General features: G+C 44.2%; 1 protein-coding gene across 2 annotated transcripts in view; it reads left to right on the top strand.

Moving 5' to 3' along the window:
• Window positions 1-965: 965 nt before the first annotated feature.
• The window catches only part of DAB2 (DAB adaptor protein 2), a 62182-nt gene continuing 40377 nt past the window's right edge, over window positions 966-22770 (top strand). Inside the window, exon 1 of one of the 2 annotated variants that reach the window (XM_062211708.1) lies at window positions 966-1122. The gene's annotated coding sequence lies outside the window, so the exon portion shown is untranslated. The remainder of the gene's footprint in view (window positions 1123-22770) is intronic. The other variant, XM_062211707.1, reaches the window with a different exon arrangement.

Below are 22770 nucleotides of genomic sequence, written 5' to 3'. Positions count from 1 at the left end.
TCAGCGCACCTTGCCTCCGACTTTAATAAAAGAAACATGCCTTTCAAAAGAGTAACAACTTCATAATTCGTAAAAAGCGACAGAACTTCTCCGGATGTTTTCCAATTGTTCCTGTTTTTAAAATATGGAGACAATGAAGTCCCAGTTTGGTCATGGTCTCTAGGACATGCAGAGTGGCTTCCAGGGAGCAATGCATGTGAGTATTTTAAGTTATTTCATTCCACCCATCTCATGTTTCCCATAGAGATACAGGAAGCGCTAAGGAGAGGATAGATTCAATGGACGCAAGAATACGCCGGGAGGGAAGCCAATACACAATCTCTAACTCAAAACGGGGCCCACTGACAGGCGTGATTGAGGCGTGAACCTGTTTTCTTCTATTGGTTGCACAGAGATGCTGCTTTTATGTCTGTCTACGCAGGGTGACATTTCATACACAAACACCTAGACACCCATCTCCCGCCAGCTGAAGCGCGCATCCACATCCGCAGCGAAGGCGCCTGGCTTCCCCGCCGGGGCATCGCCGTCCTACTTTGCAGGACAGCAGCTCGGCGCTCAGCCCCGCCGCGGTGAAGGCGGCCCTTTGTTCGCAGGCCCCCACGGGTGCCACATCACCCCAAGTGGCAGGCCAGGGAACGAGGCTCGGCGGGGCCCTCCCCTTTCCTGCAGAGTTTCCCTTTCCTGTCCTGATGTGCACCCTTCCCGGCCCCCACCCCCACCCCCCACCCCATCACCCGCTCCCGCGTCCCCTGCCCCGCGCCGCCTGGGCTTGGCCTCCGCCCGCCCCTGGCCCGCGGCGCCCAGCGATCGCCCCCCGCTGGCCGGGCGCTCTGCGCGGCTGCGGCGCGAGTTAATAAACAGTTAAGTTTGGAAGACTCAGCAGACACGTTGAGGGGGAGTTACCAAGCCCAGGCAGCAAAAACATCCCGGCACATTCCTGAGGAGTCCTCCGCTGCCAGCATCTGATTAGAACCATATCTCTGGCCGGGAGTGGCCGCGCGGCTCCGAGGCTCCCGGCCCGCGGCTATTTAAGCCGGTCCCGCCGACTCGGCTGCGCTGCCGCCTGGAGGCTCCGGGCACGGGGAGGCATGCTGGCTTCGCGGAGGCGCTAGCTCCTAGCCCGTGAGTAGCTTCGCGAGCCTTCTCCCCTTTGGCTTTGGCTTCTTTTTTTTTTTTTTTTTTTTGGCGACCTCCTCCCCTCCTTTGCTCCCCACCACCCTCCCCTTCCACCCGACCGACCCCCTCCTCTTTTTGGGTTCAGACCTTGGGCTGCGGGACATCTCAGAAATGAGACAGGGTGCTTGGGGGGGGGGGGGGGAGACCCGCGTTTGTGTGACCTGACATCTGTGGAATGCCTTCTCGGAATGCAGTTACTTTTGGGGGTCGGACTCCAGACGCCCGGCTTGTGACATTTAACAGCCGTCTCCGTGTGTGTGTGTGTGTGTGTGTGTGTGGTGCTCTTAAGGGCTCTGTGGACAGCCCTGGTGGGGCTCTGTTGTGGCTGCCGACCCACCGCCTAATTAACTCCTCAAATGATGTTTATTTTTTCCCTGTGACAAAGCCGGGGGGACCTGGTTTGTGCCCACAAGAGAGAAGACTTTCCCTGGTGGCTGACAACATATGGCATTGAAATGTGAACTTTGTGTTACACCAGCATTCCTCACGAGGTGTCTGCCCAAGGGACTTAACAAACTTGTTTTCTATCCCCAAAGCAAGGAGTGGTGTGTAAATAATAGTTGCTCGCCTGCCTGCCCTTAGCCGGCTAGAAGAGATCAAGTCAGAATCCTAGAGAAGCAAGGGGAAGATGAATGGGTTAAATCCAGGGAGCCCCAGTCAACATAGCGGTTTTCATAGCATAGAGCTGACTCTGTTACTTGTCTGTGCCGCCTTTCCTTTTTGACTTAATTCTTAGCCTGGAATTCAGGTCGGCTGTCGATTTCAGCAGGGAGCTGTTTGAATCTAAAGGGAAATTTAACTGGATTAGAAACACTTAGAAGAATCTGGAGGCTATCTCCGGCACATGCACCCCCCTCCGCCTTCCCTCTTTCTTTTGAGCTTGTGTTTGGAAGGAAGAGAGACGCTCTGTAAAAGGAGAACAGAAACAAGCTTCCAGACACATGGAAAGACTTAAACATCACGGAGGGGCGGCTTCATGAATAGTAAATGTTGCTATTGCTCTATAAAGCGACTTAATGAAAATACTTCTGGCTCTAATCAGGGCAAGCAAGGGAGTGGGGGAGAAGGAGGTAAGAGGTACTGCCACTCCAACAGGAGCCAAGGCAGAGGAAAGCAGAGAACCGCAGAGAAGCCTTGGAGATGTCTCATAAGGGCTCCCGGAATGGCTTTGAGGAGATGCATAATTGATCTTTCTTACAATCTTCACATGGCTGCCCACACAGAAGCATCTTCTGGCTGTTTGTTGGGAAGGGGGGAACTAGCAGCGGACAGGAGACTAACCACGGGAGCTACCAAATGATGGGGTCCCTCTGCTTGCCTCCGACCCCAGCAGCCAGCCTTAGTTACCCTGCGCTTCTCTGGGCCGGTGGTGTCCTCCTCGTCACCCTCTCTCCCATTGCTCCCCTCAGTTAAGGGAGGTGGGCCTCCGTGATACCTGTAGGAAAGGATTATTGCCTTGAGAATTCAGGAGCTTTGAGGTTATGAGCTCTTCTTAATCTTGGGGAAGCATCTATTCTGCCACAGTGCTGGTTACATAAATAAGAGCACAACACGGTGTGAGAGTACGATGTGGAAAGCATCTGGAGCTAGCACAGAAGGGGTCTTGGTGGGCTTTTCCAACATGTATTTCTGGGACAGAGCGCTTCTTCCAAATTCCTCATCAGTTTCTTCCTAAGGCTGACTGTATTCATTCTCCTGTTGCTGGTGAATGACCTGACTTCTCCCTTCCCTTCCCACTCCCAGCTCATTCCTCTCTGATCCAAATACTGCCCCAGAACCCCCAGTGCTTCCTAAGCCTAGCCTCCTGCAGTTCACCATGTGAACCCAGTAAGCGAAAGGTAGAGAGCTGTCTCCCATCTCTGAGCCCCAACACGCGTGCATGTCTTGGCCATTCTGGTGATCTCGGCCATGGCTGATCCTCACTGGAGGATGTGAGTGAGGGAAGGAAGCCCCGCACTTGTGAAAAGCCTCACCTACTTTATGAGGTACAAAAGCTGGAGTTTGTGTTTCTACTACAGGCTTCATGATTTTAGATTAAACTGCAAGTCTGAATTCCTGCGCGCGAGGCCTCTTTGGGCTCTAGCTCCAAAGGTTGCATGGATTTCGGGTGCCTTGTTGAGGTTGAAGACCATTGCTTTTAAGGCATGATTGTGGGACAGGGACTTCTGGTTAGTGGTTATGGGGGGCGGGGAGGGGGACGAAAGGGGAGATATTTATTGTGCTCAGCCAGATCTCAATTACCTGAAGACATATGCCGTGCTGAGTGGCTCCTGGCCACCCGGAGGTTCTGGAGGGACAGGGGCTTCTGGTGGTATCCTGAATAAAAGAGGGCAAAAAGTTTGTGAAAAGAAAAAAAAAAAAGGATTAAAAGATACACTTGTTTTTGTGCACAAAAATTTTTTGAAATCTATGCATAGTTTTTTAAATATTGAGCATTTTCCATGAACTTATGGAAGATCCCATGTATACTTGGATTTCAAAGTTTTTTTTACATCAAGATAAACTCTTAATTCCATTTCCAATGGACGTTTTGAAGTAGTGCCATGCATGCTGCTTCATTTCCATTTCTGCCCCTATGCTCATGAGCCTGATTTTTCTGTCACTCTTTCCTTACTGGGATAACTCTTCCTCATTCTCTTCACTTGGGCACTGAATCATCACCTTACGCCAAAGCTAAGATACTGAAATATTTGGGAGAGAAGCTGACGACTGAGGGCTTGCCTGGCCTTCAAGTTGCCCTGATACCTGTCCTGCTAGGAAGGCTTGAAAGCCGGCCGGCCAGGAAAGGTTAGCTAACTGACCAAACACACAAGATGTTCTACCCTTCGGACAGAACCAGAAGTGGAACCAGATTGGCAACGTGAAACACCTGGGTAACAGGAGCTGGTATTTACAATTCTGCCTGCTGTGTTGGTGTGTTCATTCTGAAGCTGAAGCTGCCCCACGGATTTGCACAGAGGTTGGCCCAAATCACATTGAGATGAAATGGCTTTAACATCGAATAGGTACAGTGAAGGCAACCTAACACCTAATAATGTATCCTGACCGGATTAATCCTGTGAGTCAGAAGGAAAGCAGGCTACCAAGTCTCCTGGAGAAAGCAAACAGGCCCGTTCCTGACGAGGGGGCCCAGTGATGCTGGGTGTGGATACAGCTCACATCTCCTTGCTGCCTACCACCTAGCACAATGGGGTAGCAGTTAAAGAGGGTGGGTTCTGCAGTCCCATTGCTTAAGCTCAAGTCGCAGCTACCTAAGAGCTGGCTGCATGACCTTGAGCAGTTACATAATCACTCTGGACTGCAACTCTCTTATCTGGGGAGAATAACAGTACCTAGCCTAAGGTTATTGAGAAGACAGTTAATCTCATATATTTAGAAAACTTTATCTGATTAGGGAACTTTTGCTTCTCTTTTGAACCTTGTGTTTTTGTCAAAACTCAAGGCAAATGGAGAATTTCTTCATCAAAATTGGATAGCATTTACCTACCTGAAAAATGCTAATCATTCAAGCACTTAATAATAACAAAGCCGGTGTGTTTGCTTGTTTTCATGCTAGAACAGACAGGGAGTTACTCTCTGTTCCCAGCCTGGAAGCCTGCTGTTTGGTTTGGTCAGAATGACCTCCGCTGGTCTGGTGGAAGTCTTCCCCACACCCTCTGAGACGCCCTGCAGAGAGAAGGAGCGCTGGTTCTCCCTGAAGTCAGCATTCTAGCAGGAGGAAGTGGGAAGGGAGGGACCACCCGGACTACACTGAGCCACCAGGCTGGAAATACAAACTCTTCAAAGTGCGTGCGGGTGCGGACCCCCTACTATCCTTGCCCACAAAGCTGGGCGTGTTGCCATGGCTACTTCCCTCCCCGCATCCTTCTCCTACCCTGGAAGGAAGCCTGCCGCTCTGGGACAGGCAGAATCGGAACAAAGTGCTTCCTGGTTTAAAAATGGAAGTTACTAGCCAAATAGAACCTCTTCTCTACTTACGTTGCCCTTTTTACATCCTCCAAACTTGTTTTAACCCCAATATTTAGTTTTCTAGTCCTTGCTAGTTTTTGCATCCGGTAGATAGCAAAACCTCAAGGCATATAAAATCCCAGGAACATAAAAGTACCTGCCACAGTCTAGAAGCAGCTTGGGAGTTTTTAACTACGATCACTGCTTCTACAAGCTAACTAGAGGCAAGTGACCTTCAGCTGCCTTCAACTGCATTCAGCTGGCAAGAAGTCTGATTCCTGGGGCACGCTGAGGATGGCGTGGTGTGGAGTTGCTAGGGAGCAGCATGGATGAGGGCTGTGCAGCTGGGTTTTCAGGTAACGGCAGAGCAAAGGGAAGAGGTAAATCAAGAGGTCCCAGAAAACTGAGTCTGAAGCACTGTTCAACTTGTAAAAAAAATCCAAATGATATAGGGTGAAGGCTTTCTCTTAGCAAAAACACCTCCCTGTTTCTTCCTGCAAAGTGTTACTCAGAAACAGATTTAGGTCTCTGTGTGATACATGAACTGCTTCAGGTAGGTTTGCACTGCACGAATTCAGTCCTTCATGACTGGGCATTTGTGGCCGTGCTGTGTCCTTCAAGGCTGGCAAGAAATCCAGGCAGACAGTGGTTCTTTGAGTGCAGTCCCTGGAGCAGCACATGGTGTCACCTGGGGGCTTGTCAGATCACCAAGTCCTCCTCCCCATCCCACACCTGCTGTACCCAACTTTAGCAGGAGGGCCTAGGCATCTGCATTTCAACAAGCCCTCCACTGACCCAAGAGCAACGTTCCCAGCTCAGCTGCTTTTTTAACTCAGTTGTTCATTGGAAAGCATAACAAGATTTTTTTTTAATCCCCATAGTCATGGAAACAGTAAGGCAAGCACACTTAAATACAGTTCATATCATGAAGATGCATAGGCCTCAGACACTTCCCCCATTACTTTGAGTATTGCTTTCTCTACCCCAGGAATACCAGTGCTCTCTTTCCTTTTATCTTTTCACCTCCCTCCCAAATCATTTTCCCTCTACTGGGGTTTTACAGAGTCTAAGTAATCTCCACTTATTAGGAGACTGTCTCAGTTACTTTAGAAAAACAGCTTCCAGTAAAATTGATCATTATCCTTGAACCAGATGGTTTCCTCTTACCTATAAAACCTTTTATTTTGTCTTTCACGCCATGTCCAGAGGTACAGATGAAGGTCTTTCCATAAATGAATCTACTGCACTTAGTTTTTATTGAGCTTTATGTCTTACAAAGCACTGTTCTATTCTCCCATTTGACTTTCATGTTAAGTAATTTGTGATAGAAAAGATATCTATTCCTTAGTCCCCATAAGATCAGGAGTTATTAGCTTACTCAAGGTCATATCACCAAGTGGGAGAGCCAGATTCATGCAGGAATCTTTACGATTTGAAGCTTGATGTTTATCTGAATATGTACTAAGTATCTATAGGTGAATTGTGGTGCTAAGTTGGCAATGGAAAAATTCCCAGTGAGTAGAAACCAATTCATGTGAGGCGAGAACATAGAATGTAGAGTTAACCTGACCTGCATTGGAATGGCTGCTCTGCTGTATCTTAGGCATGCTATTCAATGTCTCTGATCCATAGTTACTACACCCACTTTGCAAACAATCCTAGGAATGGCTGGTGCATAGCACAGATCACACATTAAAAAAAAAAAAAGATTTATTTATTTGAAAGGCAAAGAGGCAGAAAGAGAGAGAAACAGAGAAACAGAGCTAGAGAGATCAACTCTTTACTGGTTCACTCCTTAGGTGGCTGCAGCAGCCAGTTTTGATTCAGGCCAAAGCTGGGAACTCCATCTGGGTCTTCCATGTGGGTGGAAGGGGCATAAGCTCTTGGGCCATCTTCTGCTGCCCTGGGAGACACGTTAGCAAGAAGCTGGATCAGAAGCGGGGCAGCTGGAAGTTAAACTGGCACTCCAATATGGGATGCCAGCATTGCAAGTTGTGACTTAACCTACTACACCATAGTGCCGGCTCCAGAAATCACATCTCAGGCTGAAAACTGCAAGGGCTTGATGTAGGAAGAAGCAACATAGGATGGTGGTTAAGAGCTTGGACTCTAAACTACACATGACTGTGTCCACAACCCAGCTTTGTCATATAAGAAAAAATGTATAACATCTGAGCCTCATTTTCCCCATCACCAAAAAGTTAAAGGAGAAGGCTTAAAAAAAAAAAATCTTTCTCAGTGCAGCACCTACTTAAGCAGTGTAGCTGTTTTAGAACTATAATTCTCAGTGCAGTAGCTAAGCTGACATTTGCTAAAGGGTCATGCTCTCATTGTGTGTGACTTTAGGCAAGCTGAAGTGTAGAGGTGAACACATTCAGGCTGAAAATTAAAAGACTGGCATCCCTGTATACCTTGAAACTATCAAATGTGAGGATCAAAGAGAAAAATGTGACAGTAGAGAGACACAAATGTTAACTATTAAAACAAGATTTATTTATTTGAAAGACCTAGTTACAGAAAGAGAGGGAGAGACAGAGACAGATTGTCCCTCTGCTAGTTTACTCCCCAAATGGCCACAACAGTGGGGTCTGGGTCAGGCCAAAGCCAAGCACTTCATCTGGGTCTCCCATGGGTGCAGAGGGCCCAAGTATCTGGACCACCCTCCATTGTCTTGCCAGGAGTATCACAGGGAACTGGATCAGAAACAGAGCAACTAAGGCTTGCAGTGGCACTTCTGTGGGATGGGCATCATGGGCAGCGGCTGTAGCGGCTTCGTCGGCTGTACCACAATGCTGGTCGCAAATGTTAATTGTTAAGGTACCGCTTACTTCTCATCTGAATAGGACAGTGGAGTCCTCTTAAGGTCTAAAGTTAGCCCCTGTGCAAAGAACTAGGAAGTAAACCGTAATTTATTCCCTAATTATGTCCATACTGAACACAACTGCCCTTCCTGCTCTAAGTATGTCATCCAAAAGACTTCACTTATTTTTCATATTTTAAATATCTGCTTAGGGGATCAAGACCTGTTCTGTTCTTCTGTAATAAGTCACTCACATGCCAAAGTGCCATTTGTTACCGTTTAGTAGAGCAGCAATAAACCAAAAGTGCTTGAACATATGTAACATGAAGACTGAGTCTGTTTGGCTGTGCAGTGCAGTTCATCTCCCAGGGAAATGTACAAGGAAAGTTCATGGAAAGTGCATTTTATGGAAAAATGCGATTTAAAGATTTTTGCACCAAATTATAGTTATCTCTTCATTCTATTTTCCACAAATTTTTTGAAGTGCCCGTGTAAAATCATCCTGTATGTCAGAGGATCAGAATTACAGTGGTTAGACCTGAAAGATGCTCAAATGTTTATTCTTTACAGGAAATGCTAAGCTATTTTTTAGTTTCACCAGCATTAGGTTATGTTGTTATTTGGTTTTGGGTGTCACCACTTTCCTTAATGCTAAAGTGAAATATCTGAAATGCAATTCTAGTTTTAAAATAGAAAACAAATATTTAGTTGATAGAACAGGCTATTCCATCAATGGTTAGTTGAGGATAAGGACAATATTGATTTCTGCCTACAAGCTTCAACTATAGCTAACGCTCTTTTAACAAGCATTTTTGTATATGCATTGAAATGACAGATAATTTTATTTAATGTGCAAGTTGTCTTCTTAAGCCTATCTTGATACAGGGATACTTGCTTAATTGCCTGATCACTTGTTCTTTGAGATCTGATTTGGCTGTCTAAAGTTCCCAATGATTAAAAGTTGTAACTGAAAGTTGCATGGAAGTAGTTACTGACCACCTGCTAGGAGATAGATGTCAATCACTGCATATAAGAAATTTAGAGGGGCTGGCGCTGTGGCAGAGCAGGTAAAGCCACTGCCTGCAGCGCCGGCATCCCATATGGGCGCCAGTTTGAGTCCCGGCTGCTCTGTTTCTGATCCAGCTCTCTGCTATGGCCTGGGAAAGCAGCAGAAGATGGCCCAAGTCCTTGGGCCCCTGCACCTGTGTGGGAGACCAGGAAGAAGCTCCTGGCTCCTAGCTTTGGATCAGTGCAGCTCTGGCCTTTGAGGCCAGTTGGGGTGTAAACCAGCGGATGGAAGACCTCTCTCTCTCTCTCCCTCTTTCTGCCTCTCCTTTCTATGTAACTCTGACTTTCAAATAAATTAATAAATCTTTTCTTTAAAAAAAAGAAATTTAGGGCCGGCGCCGTGGCTCAACAGGCTAATCCTCCGCCTTGCGGCACCGGCACACCGGGTTCTAGTCCCAGTCAGGGCACCGATTCTGTCCTGGTTGCCCCTCTTCCAGGCCAGCTCTCTGCTGTGGCCAGGGAGTGCAGTGGAGGATGGCCCAAGTCCTTGGGCCCTGCACCCCATGGGAGACCAGGAGAAGCACCTGGCTCCTGCCATCGGATCAGCACGGTGCGCCGACCACAGTGCGCCAACCGCAGTGGCCATTGGAGGGTGAACCAACGGCAAAAGGAAGACCTTTCTCTCTGTCTCTCTCTCTCTCTCACTGTCCACTCTGCCTGTCAAAAAATAAATAAATAAATAAAAATTAAAAAAAAGAAATTTAGAGAAAAGGACAACTATTCAACTAATATACCATTTTATTATAATAGTTCCAGAGAAAGAATAAGATACTAGTATGATAACGGAATAGGTCTTTATATATATATAATATAATATATAATACATATAATATATATATTATATTGTATAATATATAACATAATATACATAATATAATATATATATATATTTACTTGAAAGGCAGAGTTACAGAGAGTGGGAGGGAGGGAAAGACAGAGAGAGAGAGAGAAATTTCCATTTCCACTTGTTCTCTCCCCAGTTGGCCATAACGGTTGGAGCTGGGACAGTCTGAAGCCAGGAACCAGGAGCTTCCTCAGGGTCTACCAAGTGCATGCAGGGGCTCAAGCACTTGGGTCATCCTCTGCTGCTTCCCCAGGAGTGTTAGCAGGGAGCTGGATTGGAACTGGAGCAGCTGGGACTTTTATTATCAATGCCCGTATGCACTGCCGGTGCCCCTTTACCTGCCTCACCACAGCACTGGCCCCCTGGAGTTGGTCTTTAAAGAACAATGGAAGTCAGATAAGCAAAAGCAGGAAGAGAAATACATTCTAAGTAGAAGCTCATAAGCAAATCGTGCACATGGCTAAGTATAAGACAGGCCAAAGAATACAGTGGCCAGTTTCTCCAAGAAGGGGGTGCAGGTGGCAGAGAGCTAAGAGGTGAAAGTTTGGAAAGGAGAGATGGATAGCAGGTCAAGAACTTAGATGTTTATTTTCTAAGTAGATCTCTTCCTTAAAGCAGGAAAACAAAACAAAATGTTCACTCAGATAAGTTAACTTGTCCATACTGGCAGGATGAATTTGAGTAGAGATTGCATGGCAGTTGAAGAAAATCTGTACTTCATTAAAATCACCAAAGTAGAATAGAGTGCTTAGCCTAGTGATTGCGATACCCACAACCCACAAGAGAGTACCTGGGTTTGATTCCCAGCTCCAGCTCCTGACTCCAGCTTCCTGCAAATGCAAACCCTGGGAGGCAGTGCTGATGGCTTACTTAACTGGGCTCCTACCACCCATGTCGGGGACAAAATGTGTTCCAGGCCAGCCCTGGCCATTTCTAGTATTTGAGGAGTGAATTAGTGTGTGAGAGTGTACTCTCTTTCTCTCCCTCTTTCACTCTTTCTCTGTCAATCAATAGAAAAATAAATAAAATTTTTAGAAATCATTAATGAGTAGAGCAACATTTCTCTAGCCTAACATGAAGAAGCAGAGGGGAAATATATATTATCCCTAATGTTTTAAGTACAGTGCTTTTTTTTAGCAGACAATATAGAGCCTTGAAATGTCAGGCAAAATTTCCTGACCTCAGAGCTTTATTAAGCTGAGCAGAGTTCCGTACGGATCACAGGGCAACAGTCATTCATGGCAAATGTGGGGAAATGGTCTGACTGGGTGTGAGGCTGGTGGCGACTTCCTTGAGAACACACCTGTTGAGTGCATTTTGAATGAGAGGTAGGAATGCAAGTAGGAGACCATAGTAGGTTCTGCGGGCTAGGGTGACAACACCCAGAAGACGTGGTGTGTCCATGCATCTGACCAACTCCTCTGCAGCTTAAGTGGTGGACATGTGTTTGTAGAGTCTGCAGCCTGTTTAGGAAGGGCTTCGAAACAGCTTAGTGTGGATGCAGGAACTGGACACTGATGCCTGATTTTATTCAAAATTATGAATGCTGGGAAGGGGCCAGTGCTGTGGTGTAATGGGTAAAGCCACTGTGTACAGTGCTGGCATCTCATATGGAAGCCAGTTCAAGTCCCGCCTATTCCACTTCCAATCCAGCTCTCTGCTAAGGCCTGGGAAAGTAATGAAAGATGGCCCAAATCCTTGGGCCCCAAAGCCTCCTGGCTTTGGATCGGCGCAACTCTGGCATTGCAGCCATCTGGGGAGTGAACCAGATGGAGGGCCTCTCTCTCTCTCTCTCTCTCTCTCTCTCTCTCTCTTTCTGCCTCTCCTTTCTGTGTAACTCTGACTTTCAAATAAATAAATAAATCTTAAAAAAAAGAATGCTGGGAGGCCAGGAGGAAAATTTTATTAAAAAATCAGCCATAATACTTACCTGGCAGGGGAGATACCTTGATCATGAAAAATTGAGCCATCAAGGCAGGTCAGTTACAATGTATGATGCAGTGCCTCACAGATTATATTCTCCCTGGACTGATTCAAGAAGATGGGAGGAAGAATTTTTCCCACAAATAAGTTTTTTTTTTTCTAAGATTTACTTATTTATTTACTTAAAAGGAAAAGCGATGGGGAGGTGGAGACAGAGCAGAGAGAATCTTCTATCTGCTAGTTTACTTTCCAAATGGCACAACAGCCAGGGCTGGGCCAGGCTGAAGCCAAGAGCCAGGAGCTCCATCTTGGTCTCCTGTATGAGTGAAAGGGCCTCCAACACTTGGGATGTCTTACTCTGCCTTTCCAGGCACATTAGCAGGAAGCTAGATGGAAAGCAGAGTAGCCAGGACTCTGATACGGAAATGCCGACATGGCATGCAGTGGCTTAACCCACTGAGCCACAATGCTAGCCCCCACCCTCCAAAAAAGGGTTTTTCACTGCAAGCATTTTAACTATATTAAGGAGTAACTATGGTATGTGTGTAGACAAGATCCAAAAACCACTATAATATGGGTGGGCAAATTGTTAGGGACAGTGTATATGAGGTTGGTATAGCTTTCTGCGGAGGGGAGGAATGTGGGGCCGCAATGAGGCTAGGCTGGGAGAAATGCTGGAACTCAGTCCGAACATAGAGGGGAGGGAGGAGAGGCATGAAAATAAAGGGTAGTTATGAAAAAATAGAGGTTTGGCCAGATTCAGCAGACTTGTGAATAAGCTAGGAGGAAACCTTAGCTTCAAGCTAAGCTACAGACAGTACTGTTGTGGGTCTTTTAGGCATATCCATTACAAAATAAATTCTCTAATTCTTTTCCTAGTTACTGTATAGCAAGCAGATGTCTAGCTTTTACACAAGAACTCTTTCATAGAAACAATGGACACAACCATGGTCTGTTAAAGGATCTGAACTCATGCTTCCTGCAACCAACAGTGGTGGAGGGCTGTAACTATGTGGGATGATGATCAAGTCCATTTTCTTGATGAAGGTTGACATTAACCAAGTGCTACCTGCTATTCCCCTGTTAATACTCTTGTTACTAGGTAGTGCTCTTTAACCAAAGCCAGCTGCGGAGGCCCCTGGTTGCATTTTCATAAGATTGTTTCATTGAAATCTGAGATTCAGTAGTTTGGCCTGATCTGAAAGTGATCTTATTGTATTCATATAAAATCGAGTAATTTAGAGCACACCAGACCTTGTTTGGTTCCAGAATATAGACATCCATGTCCCCTTGGAATTGCTTGCTGTTCTGCAGGGGCGAAACTAGACGCCAGATGAGCCTAGTGTTTCCTTCTGGTGTTTATGAAGAGAGCGTTGATTCAGAACTTTGGATTTTAAGATAGCCTTGCAGGAAACATCAGTGATACTCTTTAATGACTTCATGTGTTACACAATTCTTCCCTTCCCCTGGAACAGTCACGAAAATGCTCTTCCACATTGCAATATGGTTACAAGAGACTTGGAAACATTAAACATAAACATCCCTCATCCCACTAATAGTTTAAGTGTATGTCATCATTTTAATTTTTTTTAATTTTTTTTTTTTTGACAGGCAGAGTGGATAGTGAGAGAGAGAGAGACAGAGAGAAAGGTCTTCCTTTTTGCCGTTGGTTCACCCTCCAATGGCCGCTGCGGCCGGCGCATCTCGCTGATCCGAAGGCAGGAGCCAGGTGCTTCTCCTGGTCTCCCATGCGGGTGCAGGGCCCAAGCACTTGGGCCATCCTCCACTGCCTTCCCGGGCCACAGCAGAGAGCTGGCCTGGAAGAGGGGCAACCGGGATAGAATCCGGTGCCCCAACCGGGACTAGAACCCGGTGTGCCGGCGCCGCAAGGTGGAGGATTAGCCTGTTAAGCCATGGCGCCGGCCAATGTCATCATTTTAAACTGTTGAAGAGGGTCCCACTCTGTGGCTCAGCAGGTTTAAGCTGGGACCTGCAGCACCGGCATCCCATATGGCTGTCAGTTGGAGATCCAACTGCTGTACTTCTGATCCAGCTCCCTGCTAACGCGCCTGGGAAAGCAGCAGAGGGTGAGCCAAGTGCTTAGGCCCCTGGCACCCACGTGGGAGACCCTGGCTCCTGGCTTCGGCCTGACCATTGCAGCCATTTGGGGAGTAAACCAGCAAATGGAAGATCTGTCTCTCCTTTCTCTCTCAGTAACTCTGCCTTTCAAATAAGTAAATCGTTTATAAAAAATGTTGAAAAGCCTAATCATTCCTTTAAAACAGAATTTGCATTGTTCTATGCGTGGTACCCAAAGCAATTTATATAGACTTTCTTAAAATAGTACTAACTGTGCTTTCTCTTACTAAATACTATTAATGACAATAAAGCTTTCTACCCTAATAGAAATATTTCCTTCAAGACATTTAGCATCGGTTCTAGTACCTGCTTCTTCTTTTTCCCCTGACTAGACTGTATACCCCCTGAGAGTAGAGATCATTGTAGACATAGCATAAGTCAGTGTGTGGTACATAGTAGGTGTTCAATAAGCAATAACCAGACGGCCAGGTGAATGAGTAGCACAAGCCACCCTCATTTACAATATTAATTGTAACTTATTATAGAGAGAACAGGACAGAAAACTTCAGCTTGCCTTATCAAATGTTGCTGTAAGTAAAACAGTTCTGAGTCCCTGCCCTACCTCCCCCTTTTAGCTTTAAGCTTCTATATAATGAGCCATATCCATATGTTCTTGGAGTTTATATCTGCTCAGGGCCTGAGAATGGCAGACAAGCTGTTACTGAAATTCTCCAGATGGTGTGGTCTATCCAAGTCATTGGTTTAACTTCTACCACTCGAGAAGCTGTTGCTCATACATCTATCTGAGAGCTGTAATCAACTAGCTAACTATAATTAGTTTCAGCCTACTATTTCAGCATCGTTTTCAACCTAATATTTCATCCAAGGATAACTTCCTGTTTTTCTTCTGCTTTTCCTTGTAAAAGTATTCACCAAACTGTTTCTCAAGTAACAAATAAAATTTGAGAAAATAGATGAGATCTTTGGGCTCAGGCTGGATGGTCAAACTTAACAGTTTCTGCCCAAATCGAAGACACCTGCTTGTTAAATTTGACTGTGAAGTTATATTATGGATTCAAATGTGATATCCGGGACCAGTGTTGTGGCATAGTGGGTGAAGCTATTACTCGTGATGCCGGCATCCCATGTGGGCACTGATTTGAGTCCCAGCTGCTCTATTTCTGATCCAGCTCCCTGCTAATGCACCTGGGAAAGCAGTAGAAGATGGCCCAAGTGCTTGGGTCCCTGCACCCACATGAGGGACTTGAATGAAGTGCCTGGCTTCCATTCGGCCCAACTCTGTTCATTGCAGCCATTTGGGGAGTGAATGATTGGATAGATCTCTCTCTCCCTCTCTCTCTCACCCTCTCTGTAACACTGTCTTTCAAGTAAGTAGAGCTTAAAAATATGTGATATCCTTTGCACTCTTTAAAATACTGAAATTAGGTTGTTAATTCATTTCTGTGTATGCAGACCCCAGCGTGGCACTGTACCCCAGGCTGGAAGATGGGTCATACCCCGACCAGCTTTCAAAATGTAACATAAAAGTTCTTTCCAATCCTAGCTGTCATTCGTTTTAAAGCTTACTATTGAGTTTTTTATAAAAAGACTTATTTGCTTGCTTATTTGAAAGGCAGAGTTGCAGAGAAAAGGAGAGAGTCTTCCATCCTCTGGTTTACTCCCCAGACGGCTGCAATGGCTGGAGCTGGGCAGATCCAAAACCAGGATCCAGGAGCTTCTTCTAGGTCTCTCACATGGGTGCAGGGGTCCAGGGACTTGTGCAACTTTCTGCTGCTTTCCCAGATCTTTTAGCAGGGAGCTGGATCAGAAGTGGAGCAACTGAGACTTGAAGTGATGCTGGTGCTACAGGTCATGGCTTAACCCACTGAGCCATGGCAACAGCACAACTATTGGGTGTTTAGTAAGAGCTTCTTTTGACAACACTGGATGGTTAAGTATGTTAATGATGTCTAAGAGAGTTGTACTGAAGACTCACTAGGGACCTTATCCCAAACTCAACTCCTAACACCAACTCCAACCCTATACATGCCTGCTCTCCTTGTAGGTTCCCTTAACTGTAGAGTTTAAATGAACTTGAATGAATCTGAGTATTTTCATGATTCTATCTTTAGCCCAGGTTAGACTATAGATTTACCTATACTTTAAATAGTTACTGACAAACTAGCATGTCTCTAAGGAATTTAATTGTTACCGTTAATTAATTAACTTACTTGAAAGGCAGAGAGAGATCCATCTTCTGTCTGCTGGTTTACTCTCTAAATGCTCTCAACAGCTGGGACTGGACCAGGCTGAAGCCAGGAGCCTGGAAATCCAGCCAGGTGTTCCATGTGAATGGCAAGGAATCAAGTACTTGGACCATCACCTGCTGCCTCCCAAGGTGTGTTAGCAAGAAGCTGGACCAGAAGCTGGGGCATACCACGTTGTGACTTAACCAGCTGTGCCACAATTTCCACTTAAATCTGATAATTCAATTTTTAGAATAAAGCAAGGCACGTGTCACCCTACTATCAGTTATTCTAAATGTATAAGCAGAAATTGGTCTCTCATCCTGCCACCACCCTGCTTAATCAGCATTTCCTTGGCACTATCTTTCTAGATTCTAAGTATGTGAAGAAACATAAAATGGGAAACTGCTATCTATTCTGCTTCAAAAAAGAAACTGTGTTGACATTATTAAAGTCCATCATTAGCTGCTGGAGCTGGCACTGTGGTGAGCAGGTAAAGCTGCCCTCTGCAATGCCAGCATGCCGTTTGGGTGCCAGTTCATGTCCCAGGTGTTCCACTTCTGATCCATTACCCTTCTGATGCACCTGGGAAAGCAGTGGAGATGGTCTAAGTGCTTGGGCCCCTGCACCCACCTGGGAGACCCAGAAGAAGCTTCTGGCTCCTGGTTTTGGCCTGGCCCAGCACTGGCCCTTGTGGCCATTTAGGAAGTGAACCACCAGATGGAAGATATCTCTGTCTTGCCCTCTCTCTCCCTGTAACTCTTTCAAATAAATAAAATAAATCTTAAAAAATAGTTACCTGCCTTTTACAAAAGAATTTTTCTAGCATTATTTTAAGATACTTACATGTTAAAATATAATTTTATTTATAAAATAATTATATAAATATTTATGTAACACATTATATTATAAATTATTTGTCATAATATATTACAATTATATTTGCATAATATATTATAAACTGTTTATATTATTTTATATATTTATGTGAAATATTTATATCACTTATATAAATTATTTATGTACTATAAATTATTTATATAAATATTTATGAAACTGACATTAGGATAGTCTTTTTCTTTTAGGATGAAGTGGATCTTAGAATGAAATGTGTAAGATAGAATGGTCTTTGATTTTTTTTTTTTTAAAAAAAAACATGTATAAGACACTTTGTTTACTTGAAGTTTGAGGGTCATTGAGCATCCTAGCTTGGCAAGATGGGAAAACCTTGGACCTGACATTTGAGATTGTTAGACCTTAACCTTTCAATTAAAAGGATGCATTTCCAGAAGATTAGCCAAGTATTTAGACGACAGAAACCAGCGGTATTGAGTCACTCAACATGGCCAGTCCCTGTAACTACAAGCTCTGTGACACTCGGGTGCCATGTCCCTGTGCCCAGGCTTGCCACCACCCCAGCCTCCACACCATGGCCTGAAACCTCCCACTCTCCCTCCCAGGGCCGTCTAGACTCAAGGCAGTGCTGTGAACACACCCTAGTCCAGCCTGACCCACCTTTCAACCCTTTCGCCTGGTGTAACCTGCCACAGCCTCTGTATTCTAGCCAAATCGACACGAATAACCTTTATGCATTGCTAGGTCTTCCTGTTTCCCAAATATATTTTCTGGCTAGTGCCTATCCCTCCCTTCTTTTAAAAACTAGCTCATTTTTGGTTTGGCCTGTGTTGTTATAAAGCAGCGAGGGCAGGCACAGACCTTGGACCCGTGTGAGATGCAGAAGGGTGCTTGACTTCAGCTTCTGCCACAGGAATGATGTCACCTTTCCCGGAGAATTACATGAGAGTCTTCTCATCCTACCTGGGGATGATACATGTTCAGCAAATTTACCTTTTACAAATATCATCTAAGGACAGTCTCTCGGGAGTCTGTCCAAGCCTGCACTTTCAAATCTAACTGACTCTGCTCCCCTCTTCTCCCCCAGAGATTTCTCATCTTCCAGAAGACTATGATCCATTTATGTTTTTCTCCCTGCACGAATTTAAACCCTGTAAGAAAATCGATCTTGGTTTTTCTCAGTGATACATCCCAAGCTCTAGAAGGATGACAGGTACATAGCATGAACCCAGGTTTATTGCACGATTTCATTTGCTGGTACAGATCACTGGCACTCAAGGATAAAATTTGTGTTCCATCTTTAATCATAATGGCTTCGAGCAGGAATCAATCGCAAGACCCTATGTGCACTGAACCAAAAAAGACCATCAGTAATTGAAGACCTGTTTAGCTTTCTGATACTCATAGGCTTGGAACAAACAGGGTAGCTTGCTAATGGCTTACCCAGTGACTTTAAGCTAATGACTTAATGCAGAGTCATTCTGGCTAGGCACAGTATAAAGTAGATGACAAGCTCTTATTAATCAAGGGGGGTGGTATTAAAAGAATGTCTTAGATGGAGGTGCAAATAGAGAATGAAATTAGGGGCTTGGGTTGGGGTTGGGGCTGGGGCAGATGTTTGGCACAGCAGTTAAGACGCCACTCCAGATGCCTGCACCCCATGTTGAAGTGCCTGGGTTCGAGTCCTGACTCCACTTCCAATTCCAGCTTTCTATTAATGAGCACCATGGAAGCAGCAGGTGATGGCTCAGGGACTTGAATCCCTGCCACCCACGTGGGAGACCTGGATTGAATTCCTGGCACCTAGCTTCACTCTGGCCTGGCCTCCGCTGTTGCAGGCACTTGGGGAGTGAATCAGCTCTGTCTCTGTCTCTCTCCCTCTGTCACTCTGCCTTTCAAACAAATAAATTAAATTAAAGAAAAAAAGAATGGAAGTTATGGTAGGGACTCTCGATGCCTCTGAGAAAAGAACTTTATTCACATCTCACATCTAATAATTAGACTTAAAAGTGGGTCTTTGCTTGTTTTAAAGGGATTAAGTAAACTTATATTGTTTTTCTCTTTGTTTTTCTTGGTGAAACTAATTATTTACATGTTTTTATTGTGTATGAGTTAAGGAAAACATTGCTAAGTTTAAAAAAAAAAAAAAACACTGCAACTGTCAATATTTTCCCGGCTTCAAGTTTTGCTGTAATGTAATGCCGCTGTGTGGTGTGGAAGAGCTTGATCACTACTTTTTGGGGATTAGTCTTAACCTTCTTGTCTGCAATATTGAGTCTTTTTAATAAAGATTGGATTAGGAACTTAATAGTGGCTTTCAAAGAAGACTTGTCTCTGTATAGGGCTATAGAGTTCAGTTAAGGAAACAAATGATCTAATTGCATTTTCTAATGCTAAAAATCCCTACATAATAGGACTGGAAAATAGTAGAGTCACCATGGAGTGAATCCTTCTAAAGCTTCAGGAACAAATTCAAGCTACTTTTATTCAATGACTGGAACAGGGATCATAAAGACAGGCTACAAATAATGCCCTTATCTAATCACTTGTGTCCATCCCTGTTTTCCTTAAGTGTTAGGGTGCCCGTTGCTTAGCAGAGACAGGATTTTGCAACAGGTCATTAGTGGTCCAGAGTAGAGGAGATTTCTCTGAAAGAACATAAAATCTAATGAAACAAATTGCTTAAATATTACGTTTTTATGAACCAAGGAAACATCCTTTGTAGGGAGTCACCGATGTTGACAATCCTGTGCAATCTAACCAGAAGCCTTTTGTGGTGCAGTATGAATAGGGCTATGTGGTAAAGGGCCAAGAAATCTCAGTGGAAGCCCAGCAAAGTGGCATTCAGTGAGGATCAGTTCTCATTAGTTTATTGCATGCTAGAACCTTATAGATCCCAGAGTGGCACCCCCATCATCAGTCGTCTTACAAAGACAATGAAATGTAATGAAAAAAGTGCTATGTATTCCACAGGCCTAAAGAAGAGAGGACCCTCATCCCTTCTATTCTGCTTCCTCTAGAAAAGCCTTCCAGGGTTAAGACAGATTTTTGACCAAACCCTTGACCTGGAGTCAAGCCTTGACCATTTAAATGCTTTGTGTAAACTCTTGAGTGCCAGACAAGTCAGGTGTATACAGGGTAACTTAGGAAAATTAGCTAGTGTTCTGGAACTAGAAAATAGAATATAGATCATAAGTGTTTTTGAAAAACTTTTATTTATTTATTTGAGAGGCAGAGAGAGAGAGAGAGAGAGAGAGAGAGAGCACAAAGAGATCTCATCCGCTGGGTCACTTCTCAAAGGCCCATTACTCAATCCAGGTCTCCCATCTGGATGCCCAGAATCCAACTACTTGGGCCAGCACCTGCCACCTCCTGGGGTTTGCATTAAAAAGAAGCTGAAATCAGGAGCAGAGCAGGGAGTCAAGTCCAGGCTCCTCGCTACTAGTTGTGAGTGTTCCAACCAGTCTTACTGCAGGGTCAAACACCTACCCCATTTTTGTTTTATTTTCTTTAGAGTTTACCCAGTATTATATTCACATGATTATTTTTTTTCAAGATTTATTTATTTATTTGAATGTCAAAGTTTCAGAGAGAGAGAGAGAGAGGGAGAGACAGAGACAGAGAGATCTTCCATCTGCTGGTTCACTCCCCAGTTGGCCTCAAAAGCCAATACTGGACCAGGCTGAAGCCAGGAAATTCTTCCAGGTTTCTCACATGGGTAACAGGGACCCAAACTTGGGCCTTCTTCCACGCTTTTCCCAGGCCATCAGCAGGAGCTGTATCAGAAGTGGAGAAGCCGGGACACAAACTGGCACCCATGTAGGATGCTGGCATCCCAGATGGTAACTTTCCCTGCTAAGCCACAATGCTGGCCCTAGATTTACTTTCAGAATGTCTGCAACCTAGAAGAAGCTAGTGGCTCCTGGCTTTGTGGCCATTTGCAGACTGAACCAGCTGATGGAAAACCTCTCTCTCTCTCTCTCTAACTCTTTCACATAAATAAAATGAATCTTTGGGAAGAAATTAACGACTGTAACCTGAGATGATTCTGAATAACACATTTTAAAAGACTCTTAGACCCAGTAATTGTATCTTTATAGTCTAGAAAGCCAGAAAAACCAGATTGTCTTAGTATATAAATTTATCATATCAAGTGAGATTAGCCAGTTCACTTGATGTCTTATGATGTGACGATTTGTTTAGTTAATGTATCACCTTTTAAAATATCCAAACTGACTTACATGGCTAGTAGTTAAAAGGTTTATAAGAAGAAACGTGTTTCATGGAATATTATTTAATATTAATATAAACTGAAAGCACTCATTACTTCAGTCTTATAGAAATGGTATCTAGGTCAAAAGTTAACATTATGTTGAAATTGAGGAAGAAAACTAGTATTTTTCTAGGATCCTCAAAGTTGTTGGTTAATACTCTCAGACGCTTATCTTAAAAAGGGAGGGGCATATGAAATAGTCAAGACTCGAGCTTCTTAAAATGCTTCTAAGAACATAGCCAGGACTGTTTTCCTGGACATCTTGTTTTTGTGCAGCTAGTAAAATTTTTGTTTTTCTCTTCCCAACCCTGGAATACTTATAATGCGGGAAGAGTCGACTTACGAAAGCAATCCAATGGAAGCTCTATCTTAAAAGATCTACAAAGCCACTCTTTAAATTCTGAATAAACTTTTCAAAATCTGTACAGATTAAAGAGATACCTGAGATCTTTTGTTCTTGGTTTATTACAATCAAGAAAAGTCTGGCGAGCTGTATATTCCAAAGTCGTAATGCCCTGAAGCACCATCCTCCATGTTAATCCTCCTTGTGGAGGTCACAGATGCCTTGCCAGAAGCAGTATAGAAATTGACTTCCTGAAAATTTCTTTAGGTTAGGAGCAATGTTTGGTGTTTGGGATCGAACAGGAGTGGCTCTTTGCTGAAATCTCTACTACCTGCCCGATTTCTTGAGTTATTCCTCCTTGATTCTGTGTGTTTGCCGGCATTGCTCATCTTGCACTTACCACTGCAGGAACTTCTTCAGAGTTTATTTCATAATTATAAACACAATTTCAAAGCAAGTAGGATAACTATTTCAGGATCTTTTTGGAATCTTCTACATTTTTCAGACTTGAACAAATTAATATTTTACCTTAGGAAGCAAAATAAGTGTGCAGAGTCACCGTTTTCCCTTGTATATAAAAATCTGAAATCTGTCTCATCCTCACTAGGGATTTCTTACCTATCAAGCTATCTAATTTGGCCCGAGACCAGGGTAAGCAAATGAGCTTTATATTCTTATTTCTTCTGGAAAGGCTGCCCTAGCCTTTTAGATAGCATTCTGGAAACTTGCTAAGTTTCAACATTCTAGAACATTGGTATTGGAAAGAGAGAGGGCTATTCTACTGGTTTTCTATAAAGCTAACTTCAACAAATAAATAGAATGTCCCTTGATATTTTTAAATGATTCCTTTTCCTCTATCTTATTTGAAAGCATTGAAGTCTACTCCTAGGGAAAGCAGCTAAATCATGAAGAACCATCCATTAATCATCAGTTATCCATGATAATTCATATACTGAGCATACAAGATAATAGGAAATATCAAGTAAGTTTTAAAATAATAATTTTTAACTATTGGGGTCATTAGGGTCACCAAGTATTCTTGGAGATGAAGCCTAAATGTCCTCTTGGCTGTGTATGTCTTGCCCAACTAGACTAGATCTTATCAGACACGGAAATGTGAACCAATGGCAAGTGTCTCATGGATGGTTAATGCCAACCCTAAAGGGTAGATTGAACACCAAAACAAAGGGTGTATTCTACCAAAAGGCCAACTAG

This window comes from Lepus europaeus, chromosome 15 (assembly GCF_033115175.1).
Source record: "Lepus europaeus isolate LE1 chromosome 15, mLepTim1.pri, whole genome shotgun sequence".
Taxonomy (NCBI): Eukaryota; Metazoa; Chordata; class Mammalia; order Lagomorpha; family Leporidae; genus Lepus; species Lepus europaeus.
The sequence above is the reverse complement of the archived record's forward strand: the minus strand, read 5'-3'. Positions and strand labels throughout refer to the sequence as shown.